The 14,282-nt window shown below is 62.9% G+C and overlaps 2 non-coding genes across 2 annotated transcripts; both read right to left on the bottom strand.

Moving 5' to 3' along the window:
* Positions 1-2,409: 2,409 nt before the first annotated feature.
* Positions 2,410-2,528, bottom strand: LOC131861195 (5S ribosomal RNA). The gene has a single exon (XR_009360272.1). It is a non-coding gene; the product is annotated as a 5S ribosomal RNA (ribosomal RNA).
* A 7,754-nt stretch (positions 2,529-10,282) lies between these two features.
* Positions 10,283-10,401, bottom strand: LOC131861184 (5S ribosomal RNA). The gene has a single exon (XR_009360261.1). It is a non-coding gene; the product is annotated as a 5S ribosomal RNA (ribosomal RNA).
* Positions 10,402-14,282: the final 3,881 nt, after the last annotated feature.

Below are 14,282 nucleotides of genomic sequence, written 5' to 3'. Positions count from 1 at the left end.
GTTTCTCGCATTGGCTCTTCCCAGGCCCGGTTGTTGGGTGCGCTCCCACCCTGGCGCGCGCGAAGTTGGAAGTTGGGTTAATTGCCCGGGCGCGCACCTTCGCCAGGGTGGGCACCTTGGTGCGCACACCTTGGCTGGGCTGCGCACCAGGGCGGGCTCAAGATGGCACCAGCATTCCCTTTTTCTCACTATCTTTCAAAACGGAAATTTTAAAATCTCGTTTTTTTTTTGCCTTTTATGGAAATTAGTGAAGGCATCGCATCAAAGGTGCGCACCTCGCTGCCCACCTTGGTGTGCTCCGAGGTGCCCACCACGGTGCGCAACGCCGGTGCGAACCCGGGAGCGCCCCGATGTGTGCTCCAAGGTGCGGCGTGCACGAAGTCGGACCCCGGTTTGCCCCGGGTGCGCACCTCGCGTGCACCTTGGTGCGCACACCTTGGCTGGGTTGCGCGGCCTGGTGGGCACCATGGTGCGCACCAAGGAGCGCTCCAAAGTGTGCTCCAAGGTGCGGCGTGCACGAAGTCGGAGCCCGGTTTGCCCCGGGTACGCACCTCGCGTGCACCTTCGCCGGGGTGGGCACCTCGGCTGGGTTGCGCGCCCTGGTGCGCACCAAGGAGCGCTCCGAAGTGTGCTCCAAGGTGCGGCGTGCACGAAGTCGGAGCCCGGTTTGCCCCGGGTGCGCACCTCGCGTGCACCTTCGGCGGGGTTGCGCGCCCTGGTGGGCACCATGGTGCGCACCAAGGAGCGCTCCGAAGTGTGCTCCAAGGTGCGGCGTGCACGAAGTCGGAGCCCGGTTTGCCCCGGGTGCGCACCTCGCGTGCACCTTCGGCGGGGTTGCGCGCCCTGGTGGGCACCATGGTGCGCACCAAGGAGCGCTCCGAAGTGTGCTCCAAGGTGCGGCGTGCACGAAGTCGGAGCCCGGTTTGCCCCGGGTGCGCACCTCGCGTGCACCTTCGCCGCGGTGGGCACCATGGCGTGCACGAAGTCGGAGCCCGGTTTGCCCCGGGTGCGCACCTCGCGTGCACCTTCGCCGGGGTGGGCACCTCGGCTGGGTTGCGCGCCCTGGTGCGCACCAAGGAGCGCTCCGAAGTGTGCTCCAAGGTGCGGCGTGCACGAAGTCGGAGCCCGGTTTGCCCCGGGTGCGCACCTCGCGTGCACCTTCGCCAGGGTGGGCACCTCGGTGCGCACACCTTCTCAATGTTTTCTTGCCTTTTCTGGAAATTGGTGAAGGCAGCGCATCAAAGGTGCGCACCTCGGTGTGCTCCGAGGTGCGAACCCGAGAGCGCTCCGAGGTGCCCACGAAGTCGAAAGTCGGGTTAATTGCATTGTTTTCCCCGGGTGCGCTCCGAGGTGCGCAACATCGGCGCGCACCAAGGAGGGCTCCGAAGTGTGCTCCAAGGTGCGCACGATGGCGTGCACCTCTGGTGCGCACGATTCGGAGCTCGGTTTGACCGGGGTGCGCACACCTTGGCTGGGTTGCGCACCTTTTGTGCGCTCCAAGGTGCGCACGAAGTCGGAGCTCGGTTTGCCCCGGGTGCGCACCTTCGCCAGGGTGCGCACCTTGATGCGCACGCCTTGGCTGGGCTGCGCACCTTGGTGGGCGCCATGGTGCGCACCTTTCGTGCGCTCCAAGGTGCGCACGAAGTCGGAGCTCGGTTTGCCCCGGGTGCGCACCTTGGTGGGCGCCATGGTGCACTCCGAGGTGCCCAAGATTGGTGCGCACCAAGGAGCGCTCCGAAGTGCGCTCCAAGGTGCGCGCGAAGTCGAAAGTTGGGTTAATTGTCCGGTTTGCCTCGGGTGCGCACCTTGCGTGCACCTTCGCCAGGGTGGGCGCCTTGGTGCGCACACCTTGGCTGGGCTGCGCACACCTTGGCACCCGCGTTTCCTTCATTTTAAATTTTTTTTTTTTACAATCTCTCAAGTGGGAAATTCTATAATCTCAACTTTTTTTGCCTTTTCAGGAAACTTTTGAATGGAGCGCATCATTGGTGCGCTCCGAAGTGTGCTCCAAAGCTCTCTCCAGCTGCGTGCACCTGCCCCGGCCGCGCACCCGGCCCCGCCCAGCTTCGCTCACCTGTCCCGGGCGTCTGGTGCGGAACCTTAGAGTAAGAAACATCACCGTGCACCTTGGCCAACGTGCGCGACTCGACCGAGCGCGCACTGGCCGAGGTGCACACCGATTTCACCTGGGTGCGCGCGCAGCACCTCGGGCGCACCGGGGTGCGCGCACAACGCCCGGGTTGCACCGTGGCCTGTGTGCTCGGGGCGCCTCGGGTGCGCGCTCGGTGTCGCCCCCGCGCGCGCGGTAGTGCGGGCAGCGCACCCCGGCCCGGCCCGGCCCCGACGAGAACGCAAACGGGCAAAAGGTTTATTCAAATAGCATTGCGATGCCCGGCGAAAAACTAAAAAAGGGTGCAACACCGGGACTTCCCGGGAGGTCACCCATCCCAGTACTACTCCGGCCCAAGCGCGCTTAACTGCGGAGTTCTGATGGGATCCGGTGCACTAACGCTGGTATGATCGCACCCGTTATGAGCTTGTCGCAGTGTGTACTTAGCAAACCGCGACCCACGTGCGAATCCACCCCGGCCACCCACCCCCGTCGAGGTGCACACCCTCCCTCGCGAAGTGCGCCCCGTTCGCCAAGTGTGAGCCCTGCCCGGGTGCGCGCACCTTGCTAGGGCGTCGGGTGTGCACCCGGCCCGGCCTACGTGCGTGCACCTGTAGGGGGCGTCGTGTGCGTGCAGTGTCCCGTCTGCAACGCGGTGCCCACACACCACCTCGGGCGCAACGACCTGCGCTCACATGTGGGCCGAGTGCACCTTGGTGCATGTTCGGGGCGCCTCGGGTGCACGCTCGATCTTGCCCCGGTGCACCAAGGCGCTCGGTTTGCCCCGGGTGCGCACTTGGTGCAAGGTGGGCACCCAAAATAGGGATCAAGCACCAAAACACAAGTTTCGGGATGCAAAATGGGACCCAAGGACCACAAATGCGTTCCAAGACCCATGATGGGTCCACGAGAACAAAAATGTGTTCCGAGACTTAATAAACAAATATTGGGTTTTAGGAGAAGAAACATGCTCTGATGCCCAAAACGAGAATCGACCCCGAAAAGGCCACAGGCCAAAAGTGGGATGCGAGACAAAAAAAAATGGGACCCGAGGACCAAAATTGGGTTCCCAGGTCGAAGACAGGGCAACCGGACAAGAAACGACCTCTAAGGCTCGAAATGAGTCCCGACGACTAAAACTTGACAAGAAGCACCCATCAGGCACCCAACTCGACACCCATGGGATGCCGACCCACCCGGGCTTCCACCTAGCACACCTTGGCACCCACCCACCCTCGCACCCAACCTCGCACCCAACTTAGCACCTTTGAACCCACATTGGCACTCACCCTGACCCTGGCACCTTGGAACCCACATTGGCACTCACCTTGACCCTGGCACCCACCTTTGCACTCACCTTGGGACCCACCCTGGCTCCCACCTCGGCACCCACCCAGACACCCACCTTGGTTCCTTGGCACCCACCTTGGATCCTTGGCACCCACCCCGACACCCACCTTGGCACGCAACTTGGCTACTTGCCACCCACCTTGGCTCCTTGACGCCCACCCCGACAACCACCCCGTGACCTACCCTGGCTAGGGTTGGTGCACACCCACCCTGGTGCCCACCTTGGCACCCACCCTATGACCCACCTTGGCACGCACCTTAGTACCCACCCCGTTACCCACCCTAGGACCCACCCCGTGACCCACCTTGGCCAGGGTGGGTGCCTTGGTGCGCACAACTTGCCTGGGCTGCACACCAGGGCGGGCTCAAGATGGCACCCGCGTTCCGTTTTTTTCACTATCTTTCAAAACGGAAATTTTAAAATCTCATTTTTTTCTTTTTTTTGCCTTTTCTGGAAATTAGTGAAGGCAGCGCATCAAAGGTGCGCAATGCTGGTGCGAACCCGGGAGCGCTCCGATGTGTGCTCCAAGGTGCGGCGTGCACGAAGTCCGAGCCCGGTTTGCCCCGGGTGCGCACCTCGCGTGCACCTTCGCCGGGGTGAGCACCTTGGCTGGGTTGCGCGCCCTGGTGCGTACCAAGGAGCGCTCTGAAGTGTGCTCCAAGGTGCGGCGTGCACGAAGTCGGAGCCCGGTTTGCCCCGGGTGTGCACCTCGGGTGCGCACCTCGCGTGCACCTTCGCTGCGGTGGGCACCTTGGCTGGGTTGCGCGCCTTGGTGGGCACCATGCAGTGCACGAAGTCGGAGCCCGGTTTGCCCCGGGCGCGCACCTCCGCCAGGGTGGGCACCTTGGTGCGCACAACTTGCCTGGGCTGCGCATCAGGAAGGGCTCAAGATGGCACCCGCGTTCCGTTTTTTTCACTATCTTTCAGAACGGAAATTTTAAAATATCGTTTTTTTTTGCCTTTTCTGGAAATTAGTGAAGGCAGCGCATCAAAGGTGCGCAACGCTGGTGCGAACCTGGGAGCGCTCCGATGTGTGCTCCAAGGTGCGGCGTGCACGAAGTCGGAGCCCGGTTTGCCTCGGGTGCGCCCTGGTGGGCACCATGGTGCGCACCAAGGAGCGCTCCGAAGTGTGCTCCAAGGTGCGGCCTGCACGAAGTCGGAGCCCGGTTTGCCCCGGGTGTGCACCTCGGGTGGGCACCTTGGTGCGCATGCCTTGCCTGGGCTGCGCACCAGGGCGGGCTCAAGATGGCACCCGCGTTCCTTTTTTTTCACTATCTTTCAAAACGGAAATTTTAAAATCTCATTTTTTTTTGCCTTTTTCTGGAAATTAGTGAAGGCAGCGCATCAAAGGTGCGCACCTCGCTGCCCACCACGGTGCGCAACGCCGGTGGGCACCCGGGAGTGCTTCGAAGTGTGCTCCAAGGTGCTGCGTGCACGTTGTCGGAGCCCGGTTTGCCCCGGGTGCGCACCTCGCGTGCACCTTCGTCGGGGTGGGCACCTTGGCTTGGTTTGCCCCGGCTGCGCTCCGAAGCGGGGTTATTGGAGCGCCGCCTCTTTTTTTGTCGGAGCGTTTGGTGGGGTTTCTCGCATTGGCTCTTCCGAGGCCCGGTTGCCACCCTGGCGCGCACGAAGTCGGAAGTAGGGTTAATTGCCCGGGTGCGCACCTTTGCCAGGGTGGCACCTTACCTGGGCTGCGCACCAGGGCGGGCTCAAGATGGCACGCGCGTTCCGTTTTTTTCACTATCTTTCAAAACGGAAATTTTAAAATCTCCTTTTTTTTTTGCCTTTTCTGGAAATTAGTGAAGGCAGCGCATCAAAGGTGCGCACCTCGCTGCCCACCTTGGTGTGCTCTGAGGTGCGCACCCGGGAGCGCTACGAAGTGTGCTCCAAGGTGCGGCGTGCACGTTGTCGGAGCCCGGTTTGCCCCGGGTGCGCACCTCGCCTGCACCTTGGCCGGGGTGGGCACCTTGGCTGGGTTTGCCCAGGGTGCGCTCCGAAGCGGGGTTACTGGAGCGCCCCCTCTTTTTTTGTCAGAGAGTTTGGTGGGGTTTCTCGCATTGGCTCTTCCCAGGCCCGGTTGTTGGGTGCGCTCCCACCCTGGCGCGCGCGAAGTTGGAAGTTGGGTTAATTGCCCGGGCGCGCACCTTCGCCAGGGTGGGCACCTTGGTGCGCAAACCTTGGCTGGGCTGCGCACCAGGGCGGGCTCAAGATGGCACCAGCATTCCCTTTTTCTCACTATCTTTCAAAACGGAAATTTTAAAATCTCGTTTTTTTTTTGCCTTTTATGGAAATTAGTGAAGGCATCGCATCAAAGGTGCGCACCTCGCTGCCCACCTTGGTGTGCTCCGAGGTGCCCACCACGGTGCGCAACGCCGGTGCGAACCCGGGAGCGCCCCGATGTGTGCTCCAAGGTGCGGCGTGCACGAAGTCGGACCCCGGTTTGCCCCGGGTGCGCACCTCGCGTGCACCTTGGTGCGCACACCTTGGCTGGGTTGCGCGGCCTGGTGGGCACCATGGTGCGCACCAAGGAGCGCTCCGAAGTGTGCTCCAAGGTGCGGCGTGCACGAAGTCGGAGCCCGGTTTGCCCCGGGTGCGCACCTTCGCCGCGGTGGGCACCATGGCGTGCACGAAGTCGGAGCCCGGTTTGCCCCGGGTGCGCACCTCGCGTGCACCTTCGCCGGGGTGGGCACCTCGGCTGGGTTGCGCGCCCTGGTGCGCACCAAGGAGCGCTCTGAAGTGTGCTCCAAGGTGCGGCGTGCACGAAGTCGGAGCCCGGTTTGCCCCGGGTGTGCACCTCGGGTGCGCACCTCGCGTGCACCTTCGCTGCGGTGGGCACCTTGGCTGGGTTGCGCGCCTTGGTGGGCACCATGCAGTGCACGAAGTCGGAGCCCGGATTGCCCCGGGCGCGCACCTCCGCCAGGGTGGGCACCTTGGTGCGCACAACTTGCCTGGGCTGCGCACCAGGAAGGGCTCAAGATGGCACCCGCGTTCCGTTTTTTTCACTATCTTTCAGAACGGAAATTTTAAAATCTCGTTTTTTTTTGCCTTTTCTGGAAATTAGTGAAGGCAGCGCATCAAAGGTGCGCAACGCTGGTGCGAACCTGGGAGCGCTCCGATGTGTGCTCCAAGGTGCGGCGTGCACGAAGTCGGACCCCGGTTTGCCCCGGGTGCGCACCTCGCGTGCACCTTGGTGCGCACACCTTGGCTGGGTTGCGCGCCCTGGTGGGCACCATGGTGCGCACCAAGGAGCGCTCCGAAGTGTGCTCCAAGGTGCGGCGTGCACGAAGTCGGAGCCCGGTTTGCCCCGGGTGCGCACCTCGCGTGCACCTTCGCCGCGGTGGGCACCATGGCGTGCACGAAGTCGGAGCCCGGTTTGCCCCGGGTGCGCACCTCGCGTGCACCTTCGCCGGGGTGGGCACCTTGGTGTGCAGACCTTGGCTGGGTTGCGCGCCCTGGTGGGCACCATGGTGCGCACCAAGGAGCGCTCCGAAGTGTGCTCCAAGGTGCGGCCTGCACGAAGTCGGAGCCCGGTTTGCCCCGGGTGTGCACCTCGGGTGGGCACCTTGGTGCGCATGCCTTGCCTGGGCTGCGCACCAGGGCGGGCTCAAGATGGCACCCGCGTTCCTTTTTTTTCACTATCTTTCAAAACGGAAATTTTAAAATCTCATTTTTTTTTGCCTTTTTCTGGAAATTAGTGAAGGCAGCGCATCAAAGGTGCGCACCTCGCTGCCCACCACGGTGCGCAACGCCGGTGGGCACCCGGGAGTGCTTCGAAGTGTGCTCCAAGGTGCTGCGTGCACGTTGTCGGAGCCCGGTTTGCCCCGGGTGCGCACCTCGCGTGCACCTTCGTCGGGGTGGGCACCTTGGCTGGGTTTGCCCCGGCTGCGCTCCGAAGCGGGGTTATTGGAGCGCCGCCTCTTTTTTTGTCGGAGCGTTTGGTGGGGTTTCTCGCATTGGCTCTTCCGAGGCCCGGTTGCCACCCTGGCGCGCACGAAGTCGGAAGTAGGGTTAATTGCCCGGGTGCGCACCTTTGCCAGGGTGGGCACCTTACCTGGGCTGCGCACCAGGGCGGGCTCAAGATGGCACGCGCGTTCCGTTTTTTTCACTATCTTTCAAAACGGAAATTTTAAAATCTCCTTTTTTTTTTGCCTTTTCTGGAAATTAGCGAAGGCAGCGCATCAAAGGTGCGCACCTCGCTGCCCACCTTGGTGTGCTCTGAGGTGCGCACCCGGGAGCGCTACGAAGTGTGCTCCAAGGTGCGGCGTGCACGTTGTCGGAGCCCGGTTTGCCCCGGGTGCGCACCTCGCCTGCACCTTGGCCGGGGTGGGCACCTTGGCTGGGTTTGCCCAGGGTGCGCTCCGAAGCGGGGTTACTGGAGCGCCCCCTCTTTTTTTGTCAGAGCGTTTGGTGGGGTTTCTCGCATTGGCTCTTCCCAGGCCCGGTTGTTGGGTGCGCTCCCACCCTGGCGCGCGCGAAGTTGGAAGTTGGGTTAATTGCCCGGGCGCGCACCTTCGCCAGGGTGGGCACCTTGGTGCGCACACCTTGGCTGGGCTGCGCACCAGGGCGGGCTCAAGATGGCACCAGCATTCCCTTTTTCTCACTATCTTTCAAAACGGAAATTTTAAAATCTCGTTTTTTTTTTGCCTTTTATGGAAATTAGTGAAGGCATCGCATCAAAGGTGCGCACCTCGCTGCCCACCTTGGTGTGCTCCGAGGTGCCCACCACGGTGCGCAACGCCGGTGCGAACCCGGGAGCGCCCCGATGTGTGCTCCAAGGTGCGGCGTGCACGAAGTCGGACCCCGGTTTGCCCCGGGTGCGCACCTCGCGTGCACCTTGGTGCGCACACCTTGGCTGGGTTGCGCGGCCTGGTGGGCACCATGGTGCGCACCAAGGAGCGCTCCGAAGTGTGCTCCAAGGTGCGGCGTGCACGAAGTCGGAGCCCGGTTTGCCCCGGGTACGCACCTCGCGTGCACCTTCGCCGGGGTGGGCACCTCGGCTGGGTTGCGCGCCCTGGTGCGCACCAAGGAGCGCTCCGAAGTGTGCTCCAAGGTGCGGCGTGCACGAAGTCGGAGCCCGGTTTGCCCCGGGTGCGCACCTCGCGTGCACCTTCGGCGGGGTTGCGCGCCCTGGTGGGCACCATGGTGCGCACCAAGGAGCGCTCCGAAGTGTGCTCCAAGGTGCGGCGTGCACGAAGTCGGAGCCCGGTTTGCCCCGGGTGCGCACCTCGCGTGCACCTTCGGCGGGGTTGCGCGCCCTGGTGGGCACCATGGTGCGCACCAAGGAGCGCTCCGAAGTGTGCTCCAAGGTGCGGCGTGCACGAAGTCGGAGCCCGGTTTGCCCCGGGTGCGCACCTCGCGTGCACCTTCGCCGCGGTGGGCACCATGGCGTGCACGAAGTCGGAGCCCGGTTTGCCCCGGGTGCGCACCTCGCGTGCACCTTCGCCGGGGTGGGCACCTCGGCTGGGTTGCGCGCCCTGGTGCGCACCAAGGAGCGCTCCGAAGTGTGCTCCAAGGTGCGGCGTGCACGAAGTCGGAGCCCGGTTTGCCCCGGGTGCGCACCTCGCGTGCACCTTCGCCAGGGTGGGCACCTCGGTGCGCACACCTTCTCAATGTTTTCTTGCCTTTTCTGGAAATTGGTGAAGGCAGCGCATCAAAGGTGCGCACCTCGGTGTGCTCCGAGGTGCGAACCCGAGAGCGCTCCGAGGTGCCCACGAAGTCGAAAGTCGGGTTAATTGCATTGTTTTCCCCGGGTGCGCTCCGAGGTGCGCAACATCGGCGCGCACCAAGGAGGGCTCCGAAGTGTGCTCCAAGGTGCGCACGATGGCGTGCACCTCTGGTGCGCACGATTCGGAGCTCGGTTTGACCGGGGTGCGCACACCTTGGCTGGGTTGCGCACCTTTTGTGCGCTCCAAGGTGCGCACGAAGTCGGAGCTCGGTTTGCCCCGGGTGCGCACCTTCGCCAGGGTGCGCACCTTGATGCGCACGCCTTGGCTGGGCTGCGCACCTTGGTGGGCGCCATGGTGCGCACCTTTCGTGCGCTCCAAGGTGCGCACGAAGTCGGAGCTCGGTTTGCCCCGGGTGCGCACCTTGGTGGGCGCCATGGTGCACTCCGAGGTGCCCAAGATTGGTGCGCACCAAGGAGCGCTCCGAAGTGCGCTCCAAGGTGCGCGCGAAGTCGAAAGTTGGGTTAATTGTCCGGTTTGCCTCGGGTGCGCACCTTGCGTGCACCTTCGCCAGGGTGGGCGCCTTGGTGCGCACACCTTGGCTGGGCTGCGCACACCTTGGCACCCGCGTTTCCTTCATTTTAAATTTTTTTTTTTTACAATCTCTCAAGTGGGAAATTCTATAATCTCAACTTTTTTTGCCTTTTCAGGAAACTTTTGAATGGAGCGCATCATTGGTGCGCTCCGAAGTGTGCTCCAAAGCTCTCTCCAGCTGCGTGCACCTGCCCCGGCCGCGCACCCGGCCCCGCCCAGCTTCGCTCACCTGTCCCGGGCGTCTGGTGCGGAACCTTAGAGTAAGAAACATCACCGTGCACCTTGGCCAACGTGCGCGACTCGACCGAGCGCGCACTGGCCGAGGTGCACACCGATTTCACCTGGGTGCGCGCGCAGCACCTCGGGCGCACCGGGGTGCGCGCACAACGCCCGGGTTGCACCGTGGCCTGTGTGCTCGGGGCGCCTCGGGTGCGCGCTCGGTGTCGCCCCCGCGCGCGCGGTAGTGCGGGCAGCGCACCCCGGCCCGGCCCGGCCCCGACGAGAACGCAAACGGGCAAAAGGTTTATTCAAATAGCATTGCGATGCCCGGCGAAAAACTAAAAAAGGGTGCAACACCGGGACTTCCCGGGAGGTCACCCATCCCAGTACTACTCCGGCCCAAGCGCGCTTAACTGCGGAGTTCTGATGGGATCCGGTGCACTAACGCTGGTATGATCGCACCCGTTATGAGCTTGTCGCAGTGTGTACTTAGCAAACCGCGACCCACGTGCGAATCCACCCCGGCCACCCACCCCCGTCGAGGTGCACACCCTCCCTCGCGAAGTGCGCCCCGTTCGCCAAGTGTGAGCCCTGCCCGGGTGCGCGCACCTTGCTAGGGCGTCGGGTGTGCACCCGGCCCGGCCTACGTGCGTGCACCTGTAGGGGGCGTCGTGTGCGTGCAGTGTCCCGTCTGCAACGCGGTGCCCACACACCACCTCGGGCGCAACGACCTGCGCTCACATGTGGGCCGAGTGCACCTTGGTGCATGTTCGGGGCGCCTCGGGTGCACGCTCGATCTTGCCCCGGTGCACCAAGGCGCTCGGTTTGCCCCGGGTGCGCACTTGGTGCAAGGTGGGCACCCAAAATAGGGATCAAGCACCAAAACACAAGTTTCGGGATGCAAAATGGGACCCAAGGACCACAAATGCGTTCCAAGACCCATGATGGGTCCACGAGAACAAAAATGTGTTCCGAGACTTAATAAACAAATATTGGGTTTTAGGAGAAGAAACATGCTCTGATGCCCAAAACGAGAATCGACCCCGAAAAGGCCACAGGCCAAAAGTGGGATGCGAGACAAAAAAAAATGGGACCCGAGGACCAAAATTGGGTTCCCAGGTCGAAGACAGGGCAACCGGACAAGAAACGACCTCTAAGGCTCGAAATGAGTCCCGACGACTAAAACTTGACAAGAAGCACCCATCAGGCACCCAACTCGACACCCATGGGATGCCGACCCACCCGGGCTTCCACCTAGCACACCTTGGCACCCACCCACCCTCGCACCCAACCTCGCACCCAACTTAGCACCTTTGAACCCACATTGGCACTCACCCTGACCCTGGCACCTTGGAACCCACATTGGCACTCACCTTGACCCTGGCACCCACCTTTGCACTCACCTTGGGACCCACCCTGGCTCCCACCTCGGCACCCACCCAGACACCCACCTTGGTTCCTTGGCACCCACCTTGGATCCTTGGCACCCACCCCGACACCCACCTTGGCACGCAACTTGGCTACTTGCCACCCACCTTGGCTCCTTGACGCCCACCCCGACAACCACCCCGTGACCTACCCTGGCTAGGGTTGGTGCACACCCACCCTGGTGCCCACCTTGGCACCCACCCTATGACCCACCTTGGCACGCACCTTAGTACCCACCCCGTTACCCACCCTAGGACCCACCCCGTGACCCACCTTGGCCAGGGTGGGTGCCTTGGTGCGCACAACTTGCCTGGGCTGCACACCAGGGCGGGCTCAAGATGGCACCCGCGTTCCGTTTTTTTCACTATCTTTCAAAACGGAAATTTTAAAATCTCATTTTTTTCTTTTTTTTGCCTTTTCTGGAAATTAGTGAAGGCAGCGCATCAAAGGTGCGCAATGCTGGTGCGAACCCGGGAGCGCTCCGATGTGTGCTCCAAGGTGCGGCGTGCACGAAGTCCGAGCCCGGTTTGCCCCGGGTGCGCACCTCGCGTGCACCTTCGCCGGGGTGAGCACCTTGGCTGGGTTGCGCGCCCTGGTGCGTACCAAGGAGCGCTCTGAAGTGTGCTCCAAGGTGCGGCGTGCACGAAGTCGGAGCCCGGTTTGCCCCGGGTGTGCACCTCGGGTGCGCACCTCGCGTGCACCTTCGCTGCGGTGGGCACCTTGGCTGGGTTGCGCGCCTTGGTGGGCACCATGCAGTGCACGAAGTCGGAGCCCGGTTTGCCCCGGGCGCGCACCTCCGCCAGGGTGGGCACCTTGGTGCGCACAACTTGCCTGGGCTGCGCATCAGGAAGGGCTCAAGATGGCACCCGCGTTCCGTTTTTTTCACTATCTTTCAGAACGGAAATTTTAAAATATCGTTTTTTTTTGCCTTTTCTGGAAATTAGTGAAGGCAGCGCATCAAAGGTGCGCAACGCTGGTGCGAACCTGGGAGCGCTCCGATGTGTGCTCCAAGGTGCGGCGTGCACGAAGTCGGAGCCCGGTTTGCCTCGGGTGCGCCCTGGTGGGCACCATGGTGCGCACCAAGGAGCGCTCCGAAGTGTGCTCCAAGGTGCGGCCTGCACGAAGTCGGAGCCCGGTTTGCCCCGGGTGTGCACCTCGGGTGGGCACCTTGGTGCGCATGCCTTGCCTGGGCTGCGCACCAGGGCGGGCTCAAGATGGCACCCGCGTTCCTTTTTTTTCACTATCTTTCAAAACGGAAATTTTAAAATCTCATTTTTTTTTGCCTTTTTCTGGAAATTAGTGAAGGCAGCGCATCAAAGGTGCGCACCTCGCTGCCCACCACGGTGCGCAACGCCGGTGGGCACCCGGGAGTGCTTCGAAGTGTGCTCCAAGGTGCTGCGTGCACGTTGTCGGAGCCCGGTTTGCCCCGGGTGCGCACCTCGCGTGCACCTTCGTCGGGGTGGGCACCTTGGCTTGGTTTGCCCCGGCTGCGCTCCGAAGCGGGGTTATTGGAGCGCCGCCTCTTTTTTTGTCGGAGCGTTTGGTGGGGTTTCTCGCATTGGCTCTTCCGAGGCCCGGTTGCCACCCTGGCGCGCACGAAGTCGGAAGTAGGGTTAATTGCCCGGGTGCGCACCTTTGCCAGGGTGGCACCTTACCTGGGCTGCGCACCAGGGCGGGCTCAAGATGGCACGCGCGTTCCGTTTTTTTCACTATCTTTCAAAACGGAAATTTTAAAATCTCCTTTTTTTTTTGCCTTTTCTGGAAATTAGTGAAGGCAGCGCATCAAAGGTGCGCACCTCGCTGCCCACCTTGGTGTGCTCTGAGGTGCGCACCCGGGAGCGCTACGAAGTGTGCTCCAAGGTGCGGCGTGCACGTTGTCGGAGCCCGGTTTGCCCCGGGTGCGCACCTCGCCTGCACCTTGGCCGGGGTGGGCACCTTGGCTGGGTTTGCCCAGGGTGCGCTCCGAAGCGGGGTTACTGGAGCGCCCCCTCTTTTTTTGTCAGAGAGTTTGGTGGGGTTTCTCGCATTGGCTCTTCCCAGGCCCGGTTGTTGGGTGCGCTCCCACCCTGGCGCGCGCGAAGTTGGAAGTTGGGTTAATTGCCCGGGCGCGCACCTTCGCCAGGGTGGGCACCTTGGTGCGCAAACCTTGGCTGGGCTGCGCACCAGGGCGGGCTCAAGATGGCACCAGCATTCCCTTTTTCTCACTATCTTTCAAAACGGAAATTTTAAAATCTCGTTTTTTTTTTGCCTTTTATGGAAATTAGTGAAGGCATCGCATCAAAGGTGCGCACCTCGCTGCCCACCTTGGTGTGCTCCGAGGTGCCCACCACGGTGCGCAACGCCGGTGCGAACCCGGGAGCGCCCCGATGTGTGCTCCAAGGTGCGGCGTGCACGAAGTCGGACCCCGGTTTGCCCCGGGTGCGCACCTCGCGTGCACCTTGGTGCGCACACCTTGGCTGGGTTGCGCGGCCTGGTGGGCACCATGGTGCGCACCAAGGAGCGCTCCGAAGTGTGCTCCAAGGTGCGGCGTGCACGAAGTCGGAGCCCGGTTTGCCCCGGGTGCGCACCTTCGCCGCGGTGGGCACCATGGCGTGCACGAAGTCGGAGCCCGGTTTGCCCCGGGTGCGCACCTCGCGTGCACCTTCGCCGGGGTGGGCACCTCGGCTGGGTTGCGCGCCCTGGTGCGCACCAAGGAGCGCTCTGAAGTGTGCTCCAAGGTGCGGCGTGCACGAAGTCGGAGCCCGGTTTGCCCCGGGTGTGCACCTCGGGTGCGCACCTCGCGTGCACCTTCGCTGCGGTGGGCACCTTGGCTGGGTTGCGCGCCTTGGTGGGCACCATGCAGTGCACGAAGTCGGAGCCCGGATTGCCCCGGGCGCGCACCTCCGCCAGGGTGGGCACCTTGGTGCGCACAACTTGC

The sequence above is a fragment of the Cryptomeria japonica genome, unplaced genomic scaffold, assembly GCF_030272615.1.
Source record: "Cryptomeria japonica unplaced genomic scaffold, Sugi_1.0 HiC_scaffold_24, whole genome shotgun sequence".
NCBI lineage: Eukaryota > Viridiplantae > Streptophyta > Pinopsida > Cupressales > Cupressaceae > Cryptomeria > Cryptomeria japonica.
The sequence above is the reverse complement of the archived record's forward strand: the minus strand, read 5'-3'. Positions and strand labels throughout refer to the sequence as shown.